Raw genomic sequence first — 12,492 nt, forward strand, 5'->3', positions numbered from 1 at the left:
TAGGATGGTGAGTCTGTTGCCGCGGTATGACAGTGAAGAGTATAGAATGAGGGCCATAATTGCTAATGACATTATGAGTGAATTATGCAGGAGGAGTGGTGTGAAATTTGTGGATGTGTGGAGTGAGTTCGATGGGCGAAAGGATTTATATAAGATGGATAGTTTATATTTGAATGGATTTGGTGTACGGAGACTTGAAAAGATGTTGAATATAGTGGAAGTGGATGTGCAGAATCAGGGAAACTAGAGTTATTAAGGGGTGGGGGAGAGTGGAGATGCAGACTTTAGGGAGACAGTTGAGTGAATGTGTGTAATATGCCCAAGAGGGTACAAAAGACTACGAATCAGAATAGCATAGTTAGTATAAGGCATCAAAACAGAGATGGGACAAATGGGCTTCTGCAATTCATGTATACTAATGTCAGAAGTGTTAGGAACGAGAATGAAGAATTTTTGACCTTGGTTGGCACTTCCAGGCCACAGGTTATTGGCATTAGTGAAACATGGCTGACAGAAGATGATATAGCTAGTGGGATTGAATGTGAGAGGTATGGTGTGTTCAGGAGTGACAGGGAGAATAAAATGGGGGGGGGGGGGGGCGTTACTGATGATAGCTGATGAGCTACAGCCAAGGAGAATAGAAGTGGAACTGCAGGAATAGAGAAAAGAGCACATTTGAGGCTATTTGGTGTGAGATTGAAACTAGCAAAACAAAATATACAATTGGGTGCTGCTATAGACCAGGTGATGGAATAGATGGTGAAGATAGATGGTGAATAGGAATAAGCAAATAGAAGAAATGAATGGAAGGAGGGTAATTATTATGGGAGATTTCAACTATGGTAACATTAATTGGAAGGAGGAGAGGACACATGGGAGGAAGGAATTGGGTTTTTATGCGGTTATTAAGGGATAACTATCTGCGACAGTGTAATGGAAAATACTGGGGGGTCAGAGAGTGCTTGACCTAGTAATTCCATCTGAGAATTTGTAACGAATATGACCACGTTGCCACCAATTGGTGAGAGTGATCATAGAGTCTTGACTTGGGATGTGGCTAAAGATGTGGAATTTACAATTAAGACGGGGTACATGCGGAATTGTCGGGCTGGTAAGTATGACAAGCTTAGGAGTTTGATTGGTTCAGTGCACATGGCATGTAAAACTGCAAGGGCTAGATGATGAGACTGCATGGGAGGCAGTTAAGAAGTGTTTGCATGAGGCAATGGCTGACTGTATACCTAGAGTCCGAATAATAAATCAAGTTGGGGTTAAATGGATGAATAACACCATTAAGCTTGAGCTGCAAAAAAAGAAACAACTATGGAGGGAATTTAAGGAGAAAGGTGACCAGCAGGCACATGAACAGTATAAAGCACAGGCCAGAAGGGTAACGAGTGTGGTAAGAAAAGCAAAAACGGATTATGAAAGAACATTATCCAATGCAGGCTGAAGAGAATTCCAAACAGTTTTTTCGATATGTTGCAAAAGAAAAAATGTATATGGCATAATGATTTTAAAGAATGCCGATGGTGGGGAGGTAACCAAATCAGTTGATATAGTTGAATTACTAAACATCAATGCCAATACATCTGTGGGATTGGATGGTATACCAGATCGTGTCGTACATGAAGCAGCTAAAGAATTGTCAGTGCCCTTGATCATTTTGTTTAATCTGAGTCTCGGGTCTGGGTTAGTCCCGAGGGGATGGAAAGAGGGGAAAATAGTTCCACTGGATAAAGGAGGTTCCAAGACCTGCTGCTGTAAATTACCGACCGATTAGCATATCAGGAATCGTTGTCAAGGTCTTGGAGAAATTAGTTAAGAGAAAAATACAGGATTGGATAGATGAAAATGGGATACTGTATGGGGGACAACATGGTTTTGTGAAGGGTAGATCATGCTTCAGTAACTTGCTCATTTTATAACACAGTGATGGCTGAACTGAATAACGGTAATGGGTTTACAGCGATTCTACTGGACCTTCCATAGGCCTTTGAAAGGATACCACATGGAATTCTAATCAGTAAACTGCAGCATATGGGGATGGAAGATAGCCTGTGACTTGGGGATGTGCCGCAGAGTTCTGTTCTTCGACCACTACTTTTCAATTTGTTCATTAACGATATAGGAAAGGATCTGAGAGGAAGTGTTCACTTGTTTGCTGATGATGCAAAGTTGGGTAGAGCAATAGTGAGTGCACAGGATGTCAAAATTTTGTAAGATGATTTGGATAATTTGGAGGACTGGGCTAAGGAAAATGGATGTTAATTTAATGTGGCAAAGTGTAAGGTTATGCATTTTGTGTTGAAAAGATTAGCAGCAGTATATCACATTGGGGGAACCGTACGTCAGGAGATTGATGAGGCAAATTTACATCATTACTAACTTCCTATCTACAATTTTCCTCCAAATCAGTCTGTTACTTGTCAAGACTCCAACATTATAAGACCTTATATTTCTATCGTCTAAGGCACTTTGTACCGTATCAATCCACCTATGTCTTGGACTTCCTCTAGATCGTTTTCCTGCCAACCTGGCAGAGAACACTTGTTTTGCTAATCTTCCCTCGCCCATTCATTTAAGTGACCATACTACCCGAGATTAGCTCTGCTAATGCATTTCTGGATGCTGACAATGTCGAGTTCTTTCCTAATATCCTCGTTTTTAATATGATATTGCCATTGATGCCATCTGTTCACGCCTCTAATCTTTCTCAGGACTCTCATATCTGCAGTCTCTAGTCATTGGTCAAGTGTATTACTTCTAATCCAGCTCTCAGATGAATAAGTTAAAATTGGTTTAAACACTGTCTTGCATACAGCTAATTTAAAGTTCCGACTAATTTCTCTCTTATTCCATATGAATTTATTCAACTGACTTCCTACCATACCAGCTTTGTTGATTCTGTTGTCTATTTTTCCATATTTAATTTACCTTCTTCACTAAAAATCATGCCTAAGTAGCTGAAATGTTTTACTTGTTCCACACGTTCTCTGTTCACAACACAGTTGACATTTTAAATGATTCTGTCTATTTTCATTGTCTTTGTCTTTTTATTCCTGACCTTCATACCATATCTATTACAACAATTATTCAATTTAGTCAGAGAATCTTGCAGACTTGTAGCGGATTTATTTAGAAGTATAACATCGTCCGCATAAAGCAAAGAGCTGACATTAATATCTCGAATTTTGATATCATGTTTAATACCACTTTCTTAATAATGTGATCCATATAGATAATGAATAACAGAGGAGATAATGTACATCCTTGTCTCACACCAGAATTAACATTAAGCCATCTTCCAGTACTTCTTTCAATTCTAACTGCTGAATTACAACTCAAATAAAGACTAAGTATTGCTTTATATAATGCCCCATTGACACCATATAACTGTAGCATATTGAATAGCTTCTCTCTTGGCACCTTGTCATATGCCTTTTCCAAATCGACAAAACTTAAATACAGATCTTTGTTATATTCCCATGATTCCTCCAATATTTGTTGTAAAGTGAAGATCTTATCCTAACAGCCTCTATTTGACCTGAATCTAGCTTGTTCTTCACCAAGATTTTCTTCCACAATTCTTCTCAAACGTTTCTCAAGTATACTTGCATATATCTTACCAGGAACACTCAGTAGGGAAATACCTCTGTAATTCTCACATTCAGTTTTATTTCCTGTTTCATATATGGGTACTATAAGAGCTCTACTCCAAACATCGGGAATTCATCCCTCTGTTCAGGCATTCTGAACTATGCAGTGCAGCCACTGTAAGACTTTTATACCTGCACACTTCAGCATTTCTGGTCGAATATCATCTACTCCTGCTGCCTCTCCACACTTCAAGCCTTTAATGGCTTTTTCTACTTCTAGTATGGATATGTATTCCTCACTGCATGCCTGGTCAGTGTTTTTTATCACTTTCCTGTCATCACTGCTTGTTTCATTTAGCAGTTTTTCAAAGTAATTACTCCATACTTCAAGGATATCTTTTTCTCCTGCTTTCATGTCACCTTTATCATCTCTAACTCCTTTTCCAGCACTCTTTCCTCCATTCCTAAGATTCTTCAACAACCTCAGGAATATTTTGCCACCTTCTTGATATTTATTTTCTATGTTCTTGCCAAAGTCTTCCCATGACTTTTGTTTAGCTAGTTCTAGTGTTTAGCTTTCTTACATTTGTATCTGTATTTTCTAAGAGCACAAGCTGATTTATTTGCCAGGAACTTTTGATATGCTTTCTTCTTTTCCTTCACTTCCTCTTTAACTTCCTGTATCTCCACCATCGAGTTGTGATTTTTCTATCCTTGCAGAGAACTTTACCACATGCGTCTGTAGCTGAATCAATCATGGTTTTCTTTGCCACTGAATCTCCAAGGTTTGGTTCCTGTTCTCAAACTATTTCATTTTTTCTTCAATATTCTTTGTGTATTTTAGTCTACAGTTCACATCTGAGAGCTGCTCAACTTTTATTCGCTTTAAAAATTTACCACATGTTATTCTTTTCAATATGAAATTCAATTTTATCCTCAAGACTAAATAGTGATAATTTCCATTTTCAAATCCTCTGTAAACTCTGGTGCCCACACCAGGGAGAAAACATCACTATCAACAATAACATAGCGAGACTTTTCTTATTCCTTGCCTCTTCTCCCCATGTGAATTTGTGCACATTTTTATGTTGGAACATGGTGTTGTTAGTAACAACCAATCCATGTCCTGAGCAGAAATTCAACAGATATTTTCCATTATTATTAGCTTTGCTCTTTTCTCCAAATTTTCCCAAAATATTTTTTTATGTTTGACAATTACTTCCTACTCTGCTATTTAGATCCCCAACAAGGACCAACTTTTCCTTTTTCATTGTGTCAGTTGCTATTTCTAAAGGCTCAAAAAATTTCTCCACTTCTAATAGTGGAGGAATTTGAGCCTATGGTCCCAGAGAAGGTTCTTAATAGAACCTTCTGTGGGACCATAGGCACAAATAAGTCTCATTGTCCAGTTCCCCATTCTCATATTTGCCCACATCACTCTACTTGAGACTGCCTGCCATTCAAGAAGATTAGCCTCGTATTTAGTGTTGAATACTATGGCTACTCCTTCTGTTCCTTCATTGTCATTGCCTGAATATAACATTTTATATTAATTGCTCAGAAAGATCTCACCAGTTTTTGTCTTTTTTGTTTCAGTCACCCCTATTATGTCGATCTGGTACTTATCTAATTCCTCTGCTAGCTCCATTTCTTTGCCATTCAGGCTTCTTACGTTGATAGTACCGATCTTTAACTCTGGTGAGGTTGAGTTGGGGTGTGTTTTCAGATTTGTTCCAGTAGCTGACTTTTCGCTGTTTGCCCTGGTTCCCTGGCGAAAACAACCTTGGGCCTTGTTTAACTGGGCGACGCCCCAGCCGGCATGAAATTTTGTCATGTTGTACCATCATTCTGTATTTTGGTTTAACCAATAAGAATACAATTTGGTCGGCAAAATCCCAAATTGCAGCCCATCCTCGTTCGTTTAGTATCCAGGTAGATACCCAATACGGTGCACCACAAGAAGGTGAGTATTGGACATTAGGTCAGAAGCGCTGGTCGGTTCTCCGCATTCCTTTAAAGGCTATGTGGAGGTCTCCTCTCAGTTATACAGCTTTGATCCTTTTCATTTAATATGTTAAATAAAATGCTTGTTTTAACTTTGTCAAATGCTGTTTCAAAGTCAATAAATGCAATATGTGTTTCTAAATTGTATTCTCTTCTTTATCTCTATTATTAATTTTAGGCTAAAGGTTGATTTTATACATGATCGTCCTTTTCTATAACCCATTCTGTACTTCTAAAATAAAGTTTTCAGAATATTTCATTAGTTTGCTATTTAAAATTTTATAGTTAAAAATAAAAGTATACAGTTTTTAGGATCAAAAAAATCTAATTTAGAAATATTAGAGATGATTGGAGAAGATAGGAATCTGTTGAAAACCATTAAGAAAAAGAAAACCACCTATGTTGGTCACATACTAATGCATGAATACCTACAAAAAAACACTTCTAGAAGGAATGATACAAGGAAAAACAAGAAGAGGAAGACAAAGAACAGATTGGATGGGATATATGGGAATAATGGGAAAAGTGCCTCCGTAGCACAATTGGAAAAATGATGGTACATTGTGCCTTTCAATTGGAAAAGTCCTAAGTTCGAGTCTCGTCATGATGGGAGGAATCTTTATATGGACTTTTTCAATCGAAGGTGAGTTAGCTGATCTCATATGGAAGTAGTAGGGTTTTTCTCACGGAAACGGGTGCTCTTCATTCTGCATATAGACAAATCAGCCCTTCAGAACACACGCAATTTACAGACAAAAAATACTAGCTGTGGTGGTGGTGGTGGTGGGCAGTAGATGGCACTGGTGTAGATTATTGATAGTAGAAGTTTGGTGTAGTGGTGGAGATGAAGAGTTGTATAATTGGTGTCCTCCTGCAATGAGTCTTTGGACTCCTTGGAGGTATCATGAATAATAATAATAATAATATTAAGGACTGGACCTTTTTGTCCTATGAAGAATGCAAAAGAGAAGCACAAAACCATACATGGTGAAAGCTCATGGTAGTCAACCTCCTGGAAGGAGATCACATCTGACAAGAGACTATGAGTGATCTACTCTAATCATCCAGATTTCATCCCTCTAGGCCTTTCACTATGCAGTGCAGCCACTGTAAGACTTTATACCTCCATACTTCAGCATTTCTGGTCGAATAACATCTACTCATGCTGCCTTTCTACATTTCAGGCCTTTGATGGCTTTTTCTACTTCAAGTATGGATATGTATTCCTGACTGCATCCCTGTTGAGTGTTTTTTACCACTGTGCTATCACTGCTTGTTTCACTTAGCAATTTTTTGCAAAGTGAATTTGCAAAAATCTTTCAAATTCACTTGTAATTGCTCCATAGTTCAAGGATATCTTTTTCTCCTGTTTTCATGTCACCTTTATCATCTCTGATTACTTTTACAGCACTCTTCCCTCTATTTCTGAGCATCTTCAACAACATCCACAATATCTTGCCACCTTCTTGATATTTATTTTCTATGTTCTTACCAAAGTCTTCCCATGACTTTTGTTTAGCTAGTTTTACAGAGTGTTTAGTTTTCTTACATTTGTCTCTGAATTCTCTAAGAGCACAAGCTGTCTTATTTGTCAGGAACTTTTGAGATGCTTTTTTCTTTTCTTTCGCTGCTTCTTTAACTTCCTGTGTCCACTATGAAGTTCTGATTTTTCTATCCTTGCAGACAACCTCACTACATGCCTCTCTGGCTGAATCATTTTCTTCAACTGAATTTCCAAGATTTGATTCCTGTTCTAAACTTTTTCATTTTTTCTTCAATAATCTTTGTGTATTTTAGTCTACAGTTCACATCTGAGAGCTGCTCAACTTTTATTCACTTTAAAACTTTCTTACATATAATTCTTTTCAATATGAAATTCAATTTTATCCTGCTCAAGACTAAATAATGATTGTTTCCAATTTCAAATCCTCAGTACACTCTAGTGTCCTGCACCAGTGAGGAAACATCCCTATCAGCAATAACATAATCAATGAGACTTTTCTTATTCCTTGCCTTTTCTCTCCATGTGAATTTGTGCACATTTTTATGTTGGAATATTGTGTTAGTAATAACCAGTCCATGTCGTGAGGAGAAATCCCACAAGTATTTGCCATTATTATTAGATTTCTCTTATCTCCAAATTTTCCCAATGTATTTTTGTATGTCTGACAATCGTTTCCTACTCCGCTATTTAGATCCCCAACAAGGACAACTTTTCCTTTTTCATTGTGTCAGTCAATTTCTCTAGAGCTTCAAAAAATTCCTCCATTTCTACCTTAGTAGAACCACAAGCACAAATAAGTCTCATTGTCCAGTTCCCCATTCTGATATTTGCCCACATCACTCTACTTGAAACTTTCTGACATTCAAGCAGATTACCCTCATATTTAGTGTTGAATAGTATGGCTACTCTTTCTTTTCCTTGATTGTCATTGCCTGAATATAACATTTTGTATTTATTGCTCAGAAAGATCTCACAAAGTTTTTGTCTTTTTTTGTTTCAGTCATCTGGACTATTATGTCGATCTGGTACTTATCCAATTCCTCAAGCTAGCGCCATTTCTTTGCCATTCAGGCTTCTTATGTTGATAACACAGATCCTTTCTTTTAGTGTTGCAACATTAATTTTAGAAATTAAATTATTATCCAGGCCTCCATGGAGTCAAAAGACTCATTGTGGGAGGTCGCTTTTAGGAAACACAAAGTTTATCATACCACTCCTTGAACCCATTGACCGTTCCCGCTCCAACCACTTTCTCAGGCAATGCATTCCAAGGTTCAACCACCCTCCATGCAAAGAAATCACTCCTCACCCTCTCTTGCATGCAGCCCCCCTTTCGTAACTTCCAGGGATGCCCCTTGTCATCGCTCCTTCCTGCCGTTCCACCAAGTGATAGAACTCTCCAATGTTTACCCTGTAACTGCCGCTTAACAGTTAAATTATGGACTTTCCAACCATGTTATAAATAACTCTTTTCATTTTCCGACGTTTCGATCTTCATATTAAGATCATTCTGGAGCATATAGCAAATCTACAGGACAAACTGAGTTACATTATATACAGTAAGCTAGAGAAACAATGATTTGATATCATAGGTTATTCTACTGGCATGACCTCTAGTGGAGAAAAAAAATTACAAATTAACTAATTATTTAGAAACTACATCAAGCTAAATTCTATTTATGATAACATGAACAAACATTCTTTCTTATAGATAGTTTTCTTTCAGTAACAATGATGTCCTATTTTTTAGCATTACATTTAGCATTAATAATCTAATTAATGATCAAAAATAACAATTGTACATTACATTTAGCATTAATGATCTAATTAATGATCAAAAATAACAATTGTAATGCTAAAAAATAGGACATCATTGTTACTGAAAGAAAACTATCTATAAGAAAGAATGTTTGTTCATGTTATCATAAAAAGAATTTAGCTTGATGCAGTTTCTAAATAATTAGTTAATTTGTAATTTTTTTTTCCACTAGAGGTCATGCCAGTAGAATAACCTATGATCAAATCATTGTTCCTCTAGCTTACTGTATATAATGTAACTCAACTTGTCCTGTAGATTTGTATACGCTCCAGATGATGATCTTAATATGAAGATTGAAACATCAGGAAATTAAAAGAGTTATTTATAACACTTTTAATTTCCCGATTAAAAGTGTTATAAACACCTTTCCCAAATGATTGATAGCACAGATCTTGAATTCTGGTGATGTTGAGTTGAGGTGTGTTTTAGGATTTGTTCCAGTAGCAGACTTTTCGCTGTTTGCCCTGGATCCCTGGCAAAAAAACGGGGGCCTTGTTTAACTGGGCAACGCCCCAGCTGGCATGAAATTTTGTCATGTTGTACCATCATTCTGTATTTTGGTTTAACCAATAAGAATACAATTTGGTCGGCTAAATCCCAAATTGCCAGCCCATCCTCGTTCGTTTAGTATCCAGGTAGATACCTAAGAGGGTGCACCACAAGAAGGTGAGAATTGGACATTAGGTCAGAAGCCCTGGTCAGTTCTTCGCATTCCTTTAAAGGCTATGCAGAGGTCTCCTCTCAGTTATACAGCTTTGACCCTTAAGTACTGCTATATTTGTGGTGGCGTTGCAAAATCCTCTCCAAGATTGCTCGACTCTATCCAGAAGAATGCAATCCAGCTAATTAATGATCTCTCTCTCTCTCACACACACACATGCACACACACACACACAGATCCACTTCAATCCCTCTCTCATACACATTCAGTTTCTACCTTGTGCCTCTTCTACAGATATACTTTTTATGAACAGTGCTCTACTGAATTGACCACTATTATTCCTCCACTCTCCTCCAAAATCATTAAAACAAGAGCTGCTAAACAACATCATTTTACAGTCCATCTTAAAACTCACCAAATCAACTTCACTGCCTCCTCTCTTTTCTATCTATTTCTGTTCTTTGGAAGAGTGTCTCCTACTCTGCCTTTCCCAAAGATTACAGCCCTCAGCTGTTCAAACAAATGTGAACTGATTTCTCCTTTCTTCTATTCCTCTTGCCCACACACATGGCACTAGTGTGCAATAGGTCTTGTAGCCTTTTCTGTGTGGACCAGATATAAAAAAAAATATTATTGTTATTTACTTCATCTCAAGTAAACATTGTTTCATCAGTGAATGCTGTGTACCTGCACACATCAGGATACGCAAACAACCAACAACAAAATTTCATTCACAGCTCATGATCTGCCTATTTGTTAGATATTAAATGCTTACTACATAGCACCCTAAAAATAACCATTTTTAAGAATTTCAAGACATGTAGGTGTTTGCTAGATAATTGTTTCATGATGATGCTGTAATCTTATAGCACATTATTTTGACACCTGGTAACTAATATCATATGTATAACATCATACATCTCTTAGCAGATGTGTTTTTACATTATGGGAAATACTAAGAATAGTGATCAGAACTTTATCCAATTATTTATCTTTATCCAATTTATTTTACCAACTTTATCCACCTTTGCTACGAGTTGCCCTAGTATTGAACCATGTGTTTAGCTTACGCTAGGATTCGCTGAAATTTTTATAGTTTGATATATTCGGCATGAAACTCTTAGATTTCCATCTGCGAGTTTCTTATTCAGCTTTGAAATAATGTGGGATTTAATATCCCCTTAATTTAAATCATATTCCAATAAAACAACAAATGACTGTTTCCAGCCGACATTAGTGTACATCAATAAAAACATGTTGATTTTTGCATTTGGCATTGTATGATATCATAGATTTTGGTATCAGGCACTCAGAGAAAGTAAAAGAAAGAAAGAATAGTTATGGGAGGATGATGTTAGTGGATGACAGTCGAAGATGGTAACTGCTATAGATGATATCGTTGAAGTATTTAATGTTGAGATAGTTGAGTTGAAGTAGTTAGTAATGGTATTTCATTCTCATGAATAAGACATGAGAGCTTGAGTGTAGAGAATATGGTGAGGAGGGGATGATAGTAAGTGAGCAGAAGCTATATGAGGAATTAAGTAAACTTGAAGTTAATTAGATGGTAGGACTTCACAACATATCACACTTTGTCAAAGAATATTCTAGGAAGGGAAAAATAAATATTGTTGGAATACCTGTTTATTATGAGTTTATAGTATGAAAAGTCTCCCAAAGAAGCAGAAGGAGGGTAAAATTGCTTCACTTCATAAAGGAGGGGTGGGGGAGAGAGATAAGCTACAAATTATAAGCCAATCTGTGGGTCTGTGGTTAAGATGCTGCAGAAGTTGGCGATGGTTAGGATTTAGAACTGGGTTGATAATAGCTATATTCTTTATGATGGTCGGCATGAGTTTGTTAAGGGGATGTCATGTTTTAGCAATCTACTTATGTACTACATATACAGTGGTATGCTTCAATTTTTCAAACATTTGAGACCAGCCACATTACTAGTTGGTAACTAAACTGGAACAGATGGAATTGGATAAGAGATTAATGAATTGGATATGTAAATGACTGGAAAAAGGTATCAGTGAGTTGTGTATGGGAGAGTTGTATTCCCCCCAAAAAAGGAGTCACTAGCAGTGTGTTACAAGCCGTGGTTAGCTATAAGGGGCTCGGCCAAGCCCTTTGTTAAATTTTTCTCAAATTTGCGAGCCACTTGTTCTTCTTCTTTGCTTTTTTATTTTTTCAAAAAAAATAAAAAAACATATTTTTTTGAAATATATTAAGCGAAAAACTGATACGGTAACCTAACAAAGTGATTTTATTAAATAAAATATTATAATTACTGTTACTGCCATTGTACAAATAAGTATTCACCTTTGGTAATCGTATATAAATAAATGGGACTATAAAATAATGCCAGTTGATTGGTACCATTGATTATCACTTGAAGTATAAAAACAAAAGAGAAATATAACGTACGTCATTATTATTGTGTTTAGATAATATTTATTTATTATTTAAAGATTGTTTGTCATAAAAACTCTATCGCAAACAAAAGTAATTCATTTTGTTTATAAAAAATGCGGACTATTTCATACGTGCAATTATAGAAGATTTTATTCTTATTATATTTTGATAGTTAAAAAATGCTTTTCTTATGTAAGATAAATTAACACAGATGATTGTGTGCAAATATTTCATGTTTAGATCATGAAATATTTTTTTAAAAATGATAGCTTTTACAGGTTGATTATCCCCCTTATACTTTTTGATTGGCATTTGCACACAAGCTGTATTAATAACCGTGTTTGTGTGAAATACAGCTTTTTTTGCTCGACGATGTGAGCCCTTTGTTAAAATTTCCATAGGGGTCTGTTTTAGGACTAATAATGTTAAAATTGCATGTTACCAATATTGCAACAGGATATGCAGCTGTTTTTAGATGATATAAAGT

At 36.4% G+C, this 12,492-nt stretch overlaps 1 protein-coding gene across 4 annotated transcripts in view; it reads right to left on the reverse strand.

Moving 5' to 3' along the window:
- The window catches only part of LOC150097873 (sulfotransferase 1B1-like), an 87,298-nt gene that overhangs the window by 54,583 nt on the left and 20,223 nt on the right, over nt 1-12,492 (reverse strand). The window lies entirely within an intron of this gene.

This window comes from Typopeltis vanoorti, chromosome 16 (genome assembly GCF_054136105.1).
Source record: "Typopeltis vanoorti isolate ZY-2024b chromosome 16, IOZ_Tvanoo_1.0, whole genome shotgun sequence".
Taxonomy (NCBI): Eukaryota; Metazoa; Arthropoda; class Arachnida; order Uropygi; family Thelyphonidae; genus Typopeltis; species Typopeltis vanoorti.